General features: G+C 43.3%; 2 protein-coding genes across 2 annotated transcripts in view; both read right to left on the bottom strand.

The window, feature by feature from the left end:
- ZFX (zinc finger protein X-linked) overlaps positions 1-12,492 on the bottom strand; it is a 180,293-nt gene that overhangs the window by 52,400 nt on the left and 115,401 nt on the right. The gene's annotated exons all lie outside the window — the stretch shown is intronic.
- The window catches only part of PDK3 (pyruvate dehydrogenase kinase 3), a 300,615-nt gene that overhangs the window by 201,098 nt on the left and 87,025 nt on the right, over positions 1-12,492 (bottom strand). The window lies entirely within an intron of this gene.

The raw sequence follows: 12,492 nt of genomic DNA, 5'->3' as shown, positions 1-12,492 counted from the left end.
GTTTAAGTAAATCCTGACATTAACTACCTGGAGTTAGCATTACATCCCACAAGTTAAAGCTTCAGTCCCACAAGGCTGCCCCACTTCAGATGTCAATTGCAAGTCCTGGACCACTGGGACTTCTGACCAACCAGCTAAAAATTCAGGCAGTTCCCACGACCCCTCCCTGGGTATGATAATTTGCTAAAATGGTTCACAGAACTCAGGAAAGCAATTTACTTTCATTTACCAGTTTGTTATAAAGGATGCAGATGAAGAGATACATAGGGTAAATTCCAGAAGGGTCCTGAATGCAGAAACTTCTGTCCAATGGAGTCAAGATGTGCCACCCTCCCAACATGTGGATGTGTTCACCAACCCAGAAGCTCTCTGAACCTCATGATTTAGGGGCTTTTATGGAGATTTCATCATGTAGGCATGATCAGTTATTAATTCACTCTCCAGCCTCTCTCCCCTCCCTAGAGGTTGGGGAGAGTAGACCTGAACATTATATGCTTCTAATCAAGACTTGATCTTCCTGGCAACTAGCCCCCATCCTGAAACTTCAAAAGTTTCCTCATTAAAACAAAAGAGGCTCTATCACCCAGGAAATTCCAAGGGATTTAGGAGCTCTGTGTCAGGAATGATAGTCAAGGACCAACTATTAGACAAAAGATGCTCCTAGCATCCCTATCACTTAGGAAATTACAAGGGTTTTAGGAGCTCTTTGTCAGGAACTGAGACAATAATCAAATGTATAGTTCTTTTTATGCCACACTGTCATTAATACTTTTCTTCAAGGCTGAATGTTGACAGTGGTTCCAGAAAGGAAGAAATGAATTAATCTAGAATGGTGAGGAGTTCCTGTGGTTTCAACAAGCTTTCCAGGTGATTCTGATGTTCCTCTTCTCTCATACCCAATAAAGAACATTATTTTAAAGCCTTCTCTATTGGTCAACTCTTGCTGAAATGAAGAAAAGTTTTTTTTATTTTTTATTTTAACTGTCAATACAGTGTCCTAACAACTTGTGTTCTGTAATATGCTTTCTGTGCATTATCTCCACTAATTCATCTATCTATTCATTTTTCATTTACAGTTTCTAAATTTATAGATCATGGTAAAATAGTGATTCTTTTCTTTTTTTGAGATGGAGTCCCATTCTGTCACCCAGGCTGGTGTGCAGTGGCACAATCTTGGCTCACTGCAACCTCTGCCTCCCGGATTCAAGTGATTCTCCTGCCTCAGCCTCCTGAGTAGCTGGGATTACAGGCATCCGCCACCACACCCAGCTAATTTTTGTATTTTTAGTAGAGATGGAGTTTTGCCATGTTGGCCAGACTGGTCTCGAACTCCTGACCTCAAGTGATCTGCCCGCCTTAGCCTCCCAAAGTGCTGGGATTACAGGCATGACCCACCACGCCCGGCAAAATAGTGGTTCTTTTACCCCCTAAAAGGTAGTGTATAAAAATGAAATTGTTTACAGGCACATAATGGAATTTGGGGTTATAGTTTGACCAAATAATTATAGTTGATACATGTATTGTCAGCCAACTTAAGATTATTCCCCAGCTTTTCTTCTTTTGAATATTTGCCTCGCATTGATGGTGAAAATCAGATAGCACTCTAGATTAGCGGTGGTTCTTGACCTTGGCCACTGCACTTTGGAACCAACTGGGGAGGTTTAAAAATGACTAATGCCGAAGCCACCTCCAGAGATTCTGATTTAATTGATCCAGGGTTTGCCTTCCTGGTTATGGGATTTTTGAAAGCTCCTCAAATGATTCTAGTGTGGAACCAGAGTTGAGAACCACTGAGCTTGATGCCACATAGAATCTTATAAGTGCCATTTGGCACTGGATTTACCCACCAGGCAGGTCTTTTTGTTTTTAGTGAGTAATTTTTGGGTATGGTTTTAGGAACCTTCAGAAATTGACTGAATCATAAATTTTCATTTGTTACAGATAAGACTACATGTTATGGTCTCCCAAGATAAAATTTCTTAATACTATAGGCTTGTTTAATGTTTCTGATTAGGAAGTACCCAATATGGAAATAGAAGTTTCATATTAAAGCATATCAACAGACCAGGAGACAGAAGAATGTTCCATGAACACTTTCTTTTCTGGATACCTTACAGAAATAGGTTCCAGAGATATTCAAGACAGAAGACAGAGGGTCTCTCTCTCTCTCTGTTTCTCTCTCATGACACACACACACCTCTAATAACCTATTCATTTTAGTCAAATGTATTCCCAAATATAAAAAATAGAGACTATTCCACTGGCTTGAAAATTTGTAATACCTCCTCCACTCTTTCAAGGTCAAATGCTAGGATATTACGGGTGCCACAAAACCCAAATTGACCAGGGAATTTATATTTGTCACCTTGATGCAGCACAAATTTAGGGGTTTTCTTCTTGCAGCTGAGAATCACCTGATGTAGAAAAATAATTCCAACTGGTAACAGGGCAATAATAGTGAAGACTTCAGTAGAACAGTGGACCCACATCACAGGACCTCAAGGTTTACCCAGGAAGGGAATGAAGGAGAACCCTCTGGTTAGGGCTATGTCATGCTGTTCTTGGCAAGTCCAATTCCCATCAAACAGAAGGTTCATGTGCCCCCAACTTAGACTGAACATGTGGAATTGCTGTAGCATCAAGTACTTTCAAGAGCTGTTGGTTGGGGCCGGGCGCAGTGGCTCACGCCTGTAATTCCAGCACTCTGGGAGGCCGAGGCGGGCGGGTCATCTGAGGTCAGGAGTTCAAGACCAGCCTGACCAACATGGTAAAACCCTGTCTCTACTAAAAATACAAAAATTAGCCAGGTGTGGTGGCGGGCACCTGTAGTCCCAGCTACTTGGGAGGCTGAGGCAGGAGAATCACTTGAACCTGGGAGGTGGAGGTTGCAGTGAGCCGAGATCACACCACTACACTCCAGCCTGGGAGACAAGAGCGAGACTGTGTCTTTAAAAAAAAAAAAAAAACTATTGGTTGGAACTGCTTTGCTCCAGTGACACCAGGAACAGGTCTGCCTATTACTGGTTGCCTCACACTAGGAGGATTTGCTCCTTGGCGCAGTAAGTCGGATTTCCCCAACATTCAGGTCAGAAAGTCTCTTGGTTGCACGAGGTCAGAATGCAATTGATAGGACCTCAGAACAGGTTGAAAGAAAGCAAACTACTGAAAAATACCTTGCTTCAGCAAAATATAGGGATTGGCTGATGAGGGAGAAAAGCTAACAATTAAAGGATTTCTAAGTGCCCGTCATGGTTACAAATTAGCTATTTGTTAAATTTATCTTCCTTTTTTTTTTTTCTTTCCAATTTGCTGTCTTTGGAGGAGCTGTCCTAAATGCTATTTTGTATTCTCTGTGGCAGCTGATAATTAAAAGTTATACACGTTCCTGTGGCTAGATTGAGCACCATCATAGCTCAATCTAAATAGAAGGAATTATGCTAGTCTGAGGTACGAGAAACATTGTTTTTTTTTTGTCTTATTTTTGGAATTAACTTATTTGGAAGTAATTTCAAACTTATAAAAAGTTGTAAGAATAAAAATAGTCCAAAGAAACCTGTATACCCTTAACCCAGATTCACCTATTCTCCACCCCTGCCCCTTTGCAAGTTTTCCACACTATGGCCCTTGATGCCAAATAGTTCAGTATGTATTTCCTAAGAATAGAGATAGTCTCTCACATAGCCATAATACAGTCACTGACTAATTGGATGCAAGATATTGCGTCCATTGTTAAGTGCAGGATTTTTTGCAAGTGAATTTTGTAATATTTACTAATTTTTGTAAATTTAGAGCTTTTTTTTTTTTTTTTTTGAGATGGAGTCTTGCTCTGTCACCCAGGCGGGAGTGCAGTGGTGCGATCTCAGCTCACTACAACCTCCACCTACTGGGTTCAAGCGATTCTTGTGCCTCAGCCTCCTGAGTAGCTGGGATTACAGGCACCCACCACCACGCCTGGCTAATTTTTTTGTATTTTCAGTAGAGATGGGGTTTCACCATGTTGGCCAGGCTGGTCTAAAACTCCTGACCTCAGGTGATCTGCCCGCCTCGGCCTCCTAAAGTGCTGGGATTACACCCAGGAGTAATGTTTTTGCCATAGACTGTGAGTCTTGCAGACTGGCTTAGCTCGTCCTGCCAGCCCAAAGGCACATGCCTACTGGTCTCTTCCCAGGTGGTGATTTTTCCTCTACTCCATGAGAAAGTTATAAGGTAGATAAAATATGTCTTCATAGCCCCACAGGATCCTTTTGTACCCTCAGTGAGATCCTCTTTCTCACCTTCCTTGGACACCCTATGCTTTATTTCCTCCCATCCCTACCCACTCATTAAAAAAAAAAAAATTTCCCCTCCAAAAAAAAAAAACAAAAAGCAGGTTCTCAGAAAGGATTTGAAATTCATTTACTATTTTAAGAGATTCAGCCGGGCGTGGTGGCTCACGCTTGTAATCCCAGCACTTTGGGAGGCCGAGGCGGGCGGATCACGAGGTCAGGAGATCGAGACCATGGTGAAACCCCGTCTCTACTAAAAACACAAAAAATTAGCCGGGTGTGGTGGCGGGCGCCTGTAGTCCCAGCTACTCGGAGAGGCTGAGGCAGGAGAATGGCGTGAACCCGGGAAGCGGAGCTTGCAGTGAGCCGAGATTGCGCCACTGCACTCCAGCCCGGGTGACAGAGCAAGACTCCGTCTCAAAAAAAAAAGAGATTCAAAGATCTTCTGAAATCTGTCCATGTATCCCCTAGTTTAAAACATCTGCCCAGACTCAAAATTTCAGATGTCAAGTCAGGGCAGAGGTATTTTTGGAGTAGGGCCCCTGAAATCATGTGAGTAGCTGCCTAGTTGACCTGCTGACAAAGGCCTCTACTTCAGTCTGGCCTGTGCACATGCCCCTGTACATGTTTCAGGATTCCAGTCCCAACCCTAGGATGTCCAGCTAGCCCTTAGACATGTTAGATCACGAAGGGTCCCAGCAAGCCTTCCAACAGATGAGGTCCCAAGGGTATCCTCGGGTTCTCTCTGCAAAGCTGAATATTTTGTCGATGTGGCAAATGGCCACAATTATTGAACCAACAAGGTAGCATGAGCCAAGATGCTAAGTCTGAGGTAGCTGACCCTCCACCCTGACACTGCAGCAATGACGAGACTCCTCCTGGTCATGCTATGTGGTTCTAAGGCCAGGCAAAGAGAGGCTGGGAACTGCAAACCAAGCTGATGAACTGCAATGTTTATGTGCCCAGAGCACAAATTTAGGCACAGGGATATTTCTGAAGCCTGTCTTAATTCCTGAAAGTTTGGAAAATCTTGTGAGGCTTGTGTGTACACATGTCTGAGTAACTAGGGCAGTTCAATTTGTCCTCTGTTAACCTCCAACCATGCCCCCCCCCCCCCACCAATTCCCCCAAAGTCAGTCCTTTGTTCCAGATTGGTTATCCATTTACCCACAAGTCCCAGGTCTCTGGTCGCCATTATTGTTTTTCTCACCTGGACCCCTCTCCTCCAGGGCCATAGGCAAAGCACAACACTTTCCCAAATATTCTCCCTTCCTTGTTTTTGATTCAAGCAAAAACGACTTACAAGAGAACTGAACACTTTTGCCATTAGTAACCACTAGAAAACACATTGAGCTTCAAATTATTCAATAAATTTTGACAGAAAAAAGTCAACTGTGGTTGTCTCTGGTTTTCACTGAAATGGGAGTGGTCTGTCTTAGAAGTAGACCCCACCCAAAGACCAGCCTCACAACTTCATATGGCCCCTTCCATCAGGGAGAGAGAGGCCCCCACACCTCCCCCTTCATCCTCATCCATGGAGATGTGGGTCCTTTAGGTGACCCATTAGGAGCCATTGGTACTGAATATTCCAGAATGAAAAATCATGTTTGGCCCACTTGGTTATCTTCATAGTTAAAAAGGGACTATCTAATTAAATAGTTTCTTTTTAATTATGTTTGGCATAATTTATACCATTCAAAAGGTTCAAAAAATAAAGAGTGAAAAGTAAACTTTTGCTGACAAAGAACTGTTATCCTCCAAAATATACAAAGAACTCTTAAAACTCAACAAGGAAATGAACAACCTGATTAAAATATGGGCAAAAGACTTGAATGGATACCTCACCAGAGAAGATATACAGATGGCAAATAACCATATGAAAAGATGCTCAACGTGTATGTCATCTGGGAATTGTAAATTAAAACAAGGAAGCCCAACACCAGTGGCTCACGCCTGTAATCGGCACTTTGGGAGGCCAAGATGGGCAGATCACTTGAGCCCAGGAGTCCGAGACCAGCCTGGGCAACATGGTAAAACCCCTTTTTCACAAAAGTACAAAAATTAGCTGGGCATGGTGGCATGGGCCTGTGGTCCCAGCTACTTGGGAGACTGAGGTGGGAGGATCGTCTGAGCCTGGGAGGTCAAGGCTGCAGTGAGCAGTGATCGTACCACTGCACTCCAGCCTGGGCAACACACCAAGACCCTGTCTCAAACAAAAAACAAAACAAAAACAGGGAGATACCACTACACACCTATTAGGATGGCCAAAATTCAAAACACTGAAAATACCAAATGCTGGCAAGTATGTGAAACAACAGAAACCCTCATTTATTGTGGGTAGGAGTGTACAGTCACTTTGGAAGAGAGTTTGGCAGTTTCTCACAAAACTATACCCTCACCATACAATCCAGCAATCACACACCTTGGTATTTACCCAAGTGAGATGAAAACTCATGTTCACACCAAAACCTGCACAAGAATGTTTATAGCAGCTTTATTCATAATTGCCAGAACTTGGAAGCAACCAAGATGTCTTTTGGTAGGTGAATGGATAAACTGTTGCGTATCTATACAATGAAACACTATTCAGCACTGAAAAGAAATGAGCTATCAAACCATTAAAAGACATGGAGGAATCTTAAATGCATATTGCTAAGTGAAAGAAGCCAGTGTGAAAAAGCCACATACTGTATGATTCCAACTATATGATGTTCTGAAAAAGGCAAAACTATGGAGACAGTAAAAAGATCAATGTTTGTCAGGGGTTAGGGAGAGGAAGGGATAAATAGAGCACAGAGGATTTTTAGGGTAGTGAAACTATTCTGTATGATTCTATAATGGTAAATACATGTCATTATACATTTGTACAAACTCGTAGAATGTACAACACCAAGAGTGAACCCTGATGTAAATTCTGGGCTTTGATTGATAATGATATGTCAGTGTAGGTTCATCAGTTGTAACAAATGTATCACCCTGGTATGGAATGTTGATAGTGGGGGAGGTTAAGGGGTGGGGGGCAGGGAGATGGGAACTATCTACTTTTTACTCAATGTTGCTGTGAACCTAGAACTGCTTTTTAAGAAAGACTATAAAAAAGAAAAACAAGGAGTCAGATGCTTGCAAAAAAAAAAAAGGAAACCTTCGCCCTTCCCCGTACCCTACCACCCTGTCTCTTAGGGGATCAGTCCCCAACATCCAGCGGGACGTTTTAAATCCAGAGATATTTCAAAGGTTTCATCTAGAAATCTGGCTGAATAAGCCACCAAACTTTTGTTCCCAATTGACTAAAGTTCAATGGCTTCTCTTTCCTTTTATTTTCTTTGGTAACACTCTGATGGGTTAGTGAGCAGTGAAACGGCCAATAGGTAGCAATTTCAGGGTATGAGAGTCAAGGGACATGCATAATCCATCACAGAGGAACCTCCCTGTGATAACTGGGAGGAGACCTCTAAGAACTACACCTACAATTGATAGATCCAACTGAGATTGATGCTAAGGAGTAGGGCGAGCCTTAGATAAAAATGGTTGAAGTCTATGTTTCTCTTACCCTTTCAGGTACTCCCTCCCTCTTCCCCCAGACAAAAACTCTTCAAATTAATGTGTTTTCTCTTCTAGGTCATTTTTATTGTCATTCAACAAATACTTACTATTGGATATAGGGAGGAAGAGAGAAACGGAAGAGTTGAGGATGATTCCAAGGTTTTTAGTCTGAGCAACCAAAAAGATGAAGTTGTCACTTCCTGAGATGGGGAAGGCTGCTTGGGTAGCTTTGCACTGTGTCAACTTGGCTAAGCTGGGACTATGTTTCCTAGAATTCCCTTTCCTCTGGACCTGTCTCCTGAACTAGATTCATAACATCATGAGTATGATATGATTCTGGGGTGTAGGGCTGGCCAAAAGGGAAATTTTTATGAGATCTGGAAGTCAGGATTGAAGCAGCAGCCATTACATTCTGAAGTTCAGTGTCAGGTACCAGGCATCACTGCAGCTCACACATGTTGCTCATCTACTGGCTCACCTTGATGGGAGCTGGGGAGTAGGCAGTAGCTGGGCCCACAGCTCCCCCAGCGCCCGCTGGATATCCTCCTTCAGCTTTTCTGAGTCCTGGGCCAGGTGCCTGTGCACCTCCATGGCAAAGGGAGCCAGTTCCTTCTGCAAGTCACCTGAATCACCAAGGTTACAGGCAATGAGAGCCAGACTCAGGTTTGTCCTCGCTGGTTCCAGTTAGCCCTTGTGTGTTCCAGATGGTCCTTGTTCTCATGCTTCATGCCTAGCTTTTCTTCCTTGCTGCCTGCTCTACTGACCCCCAGTGGTATCGGGTTCACGCCCAGATGCAGAAGCAACAGCCCTCCATAGACTTCTTCACCAGCTTCCCTTTGTGATCCCTGATTAATGACTTTTTTCCGACCTTCCAATTGTCCTCTTCTACACATTTACTTCCCTAGGGTCTCCCATGATTTGTGGGGTCTGGTCACTATAAGCAAATGTAATTCCATATTACTTATAGTGATTCCAATTCCTAATTGAACCCCACTGATACTCTGCCAAAGGAGCAAGTTTGGGTAGCAGATAAGCAATTCAGTTTGAACATGTTAAATTGAAAATTCCCATTCAGCAGTCAGGGGGAGATTTTGAATAGGAAGCTTGAGGTTATGAGTCTGTAGTTCAGGGGAGAGGTCCAGGCTGGAGCTATACATTTGGAAACCATTAGGATGTAGATGGTATCTAAAGCCGTAAGACCAGATCAGGTCATCAAATGACTGAGTGTAAATAGAGAAAAATTGTCTAAAGACCAAGTCCAGGGATGCTGTGACATTAAGAAAACAAAGGGCAGATAACATACCCTGAAAGAACAAATGCTAAACGAAGACCAAAGATAAATTATTGAAATGAGCAAAGTTCTTAACCATTGAATAAATCTAGAAAATTTGGAAACGGTTATTGACATTTACCAGGCAGACGAACAAAAATATCTTTTGCTAGTTTATCTTTTTAAAGATAACTTCTAAAGATTTAATGATGTTTTTGTTTGCATCTATCCCACTGGCCACGGGCTGTCTTTATTAATCAGGTCCAATGGCAGATTTAGAGCATTAGCAAAGTAATTCAGGGCCAACCATAACAGCCATTGCAGTAAAAACAAAAATAACATTTTAAAAATTACATCTATCATTTGAACTATCCTAGAAATTGAGATGTAAAGTGTTTTCTGGTTTAGAGATTGCTGCTTTATTTCTCCAGACCTGGTTTTGTGATACCACAGGGTGGTGGTTCTTAACCAGATGATTTTGTCCCCCAGGGAACATTCGACAATGTATGGAGACAGTTTTGATTGTCATAAATGGGAGGGGGCTGCTACTGGCATATAGTGGGTAAAGGCCATGGATGCTATTAAAAATCCTACAATGCACAGGACAGCCCCCATGACAAATGGGAATAATGCAGAGAGGGAGAAACCCTGTCTTAGGGTCTGGCTACCTAGAGAGCAGAATGAAAGTCTTAACAGAACAAAATCCAATTTCATTTACTTTTCAGTAAAATGGTTAAAGGATGGGCAAGTGGAAGAAAGGGAAGGGGGATAGAGTTCGAGAAAAGAAAAAGAGGGAAAAAGAGGAAGGGGGAAGATTAATATGCTGTGCAGCACTTATGGGTTGTGAGACGCTCTTAAATCCAATAAACAACTCTTAGCAGATGTGGAAGCACTGAATGATGTAACAGGCTATGGAAAGTGATCTTCACTCAATCTCAGCGCTACAATGTTACCTAAGGTTTGCTTTACTATAGCTGGGGCCTGATCACAGGAGAAATACAAAATGTCAGAGCAAGTGATGGAGGGTTAGCCAGGAGGCAACAGTATCTTCAGCTTCTGCAGTCTTTGGTCCCTGTATTTTCAAATTCTCTGCTGGTCCCTCTAATTAACGGCAGCAGGGAAGAGGTGGCAAAGATCTAGACCCCAATGGGTATAGAACAAAGTAGTTTGCTAATTGTAAATTAGGACAATTATCTTGCAATTAATTGAATTTTCTTATTCCTCTAGCAAATCTTAGCATGGCCATGAATTTTTCTCAGCTTGTGCCATTCTCTGCTGTGCTGCTACAGGGGAGGGCTGAAGTTGAAGTTCTTATAATCAACCAGTGTGCTCATTAGCATGCTTGCAAGGCCTGAAGGATGGTGTGCACTCAGAGGAATTAAAAAAAAATTAATCTTGTGGAAAGGCCTGGTAATTAGGCAGCTCAAGTGAAGGGGATGGCCGAGCCATTATAAACACTGTCAGGCCTAGTAATGCATGTCATAACACACACACAGGTTCACAACCTCTTCCAGTGTAGCTGTGGCCCAGGCAGCCTTGGGGTCTTCCCTCTGGGGAGTCAAGAGTGGGTCACATCCTCCATTTTTGGCCTTGTTGGCTTTAATACCTGGAAAAAAAAAAAGCCTTACATGAAATTGACCATTTCACTTGGATAGAATACAAATTCACTTCTCCATATGCCCAGATATATGACATAGCACATTATCTACAAAATTAAGAATGAATGGGGCCAGGCGTGGTGGCTCATGCCTATAATCCCAGCACTTTGGGAAGCCAAGGCAGGTGGATCACTTTGAGGTCAGGAGTCCAGACCAGCCTGGCCAACATGGCAAACACTGTCTAGACTAAAAATACAAAAATTACCCAGCTGTGGTGGTACACACCTGTAGTCCCAGCTACAAGGCAGGCTGAGGCAGGAGAATTGCTTGAACACGGGAGGAAGAGATTGCAGTGAGCCGAGATCACGCCACTGCACTCCAGCCTGGGTGACAGAGTGAGACTCAGTCTAAAAAAAAAAAAAAAAAGGCCAATTTCTCCCACTTATCTTCAGTCTGAAATGTAGCTAATGCTGCCAGTGCCCTGTCCATCTCCCCTTGGCATTCACCATTCTGTACACACAGACAGAGTCTTACTGCTAGCACCTGTGACTCTGAGAACATCCTCAAGCCACATCAGCATGGGTGGCCCCTGTATGTGGCAACAAGAAGTGTCAGGAAATAATGCTTCCAGCACTGTCCTAAGTCAATGAGAAAGAAGTGGATGAATAAATACCCCAGCTTCTTTGCCTCTAGGGAAGAACAATCTGAGGCTTATTCTGTACTGTCTTCCAAGGTCCCCAGCGTGGACCAGTTGTCCGGAGCTGCTTGTGCTCAAGAATACGTCTTTCATTGTCTGTTTTCCCATCTCTGACTCAGCTCCCCTTTCTGTCACCAGTGCTTCTAAGGATTAGCACCCAAAGAAACTACTCCCACTCAAATCCTCTCCTCCAGGAATGCTTTTGGGGAAACCCAAGTGAAGACAGGGGCAATTCACCAGCTGAAGATCAAGTCCATCCCATGGCAGGGCGGGCAGATATACCTCTCTAATAAGTGAGATGCACCCTGGGATATCAGCGGAGGGAGGCACAGAATTTAGATCACACTCATGAGTCAGAAAAACAGGCTATGGAGTAGTTCTCCCCAGAAAAACATTATTGATCTTGTCCAATAAAACAAACAAAAACAAACAAACTGGGAGATTTCAAGGCAACAAAGTTAATGGAAAACAATGTCCCATAGGTTACCTAAGACAGAATGATAACACTGCAAATCCATCATTAGGATCTTAGCTAAGGTCTACAGTTTAATCACTGAAAATTTAGGCTGGGCGTGGTGGCTCACGCCTGTAATCCCAGCACTTTGGGAGGCCGAGGGGGAAGGATCACGAGGTCAGGAGATCAAGACCATCCTGGCTAACACGGTGAAACCCCATCTCTACCAAAAATACAAAAAATTAGCCGGGCATGGTGGCGGGCGCCTGTAGTCCCAGCTACTCAGGAGGCTGAGGCAGGAGAATGGCGTGAACCCAGGAGGTGGAGCTTGCAGTGAGCCGAGATCGTGCCACTGCACTCCAGCCTGGGTGACAGAGCGAGACTCCGTCTCAAAAAAAAAAAAAAGAGAAAATTTATTGCCATCACCTGGAACAATTGTTCTCGTCCTTATCAGGTGCAAATCACCTTGTAGAAATGAATGGTTTCATGTCTCTCTGCCATCCTGACCTGCAATCCATAGACAATGTAATGACCATCACGTAATTTTTTAACCTGTAGGTGCCCTAACTCAACACATGGAGAAATAAAAGGTGAGTAATTATGTAAACGAATGTCATGTACTGGTGCATCCACATGAACACCCCCAGGCGGGAGCTCACTGGACG

Source organism: Hylobates moloch, unplaced genomic scaffold, assembly GCF_009828535.3.
Source record: "Hylobates moloch isolate HMO894 unplaced genomic scaffold, HMol_V3 SCAFFOLD_7, whole genome shotgun sequence".
Classification (NCBI taxonomy): domain Eukaryota; kingdom Metazoa; phylum Chordata; class Mammalia; order Primates; family Hylobatidae; genus Hylobates; species Hylobates moloch.
Note: the sequence above shows the minus strand (reverse complement) of the source record. Positions and strands in the feature narration are given on the sequence as shown.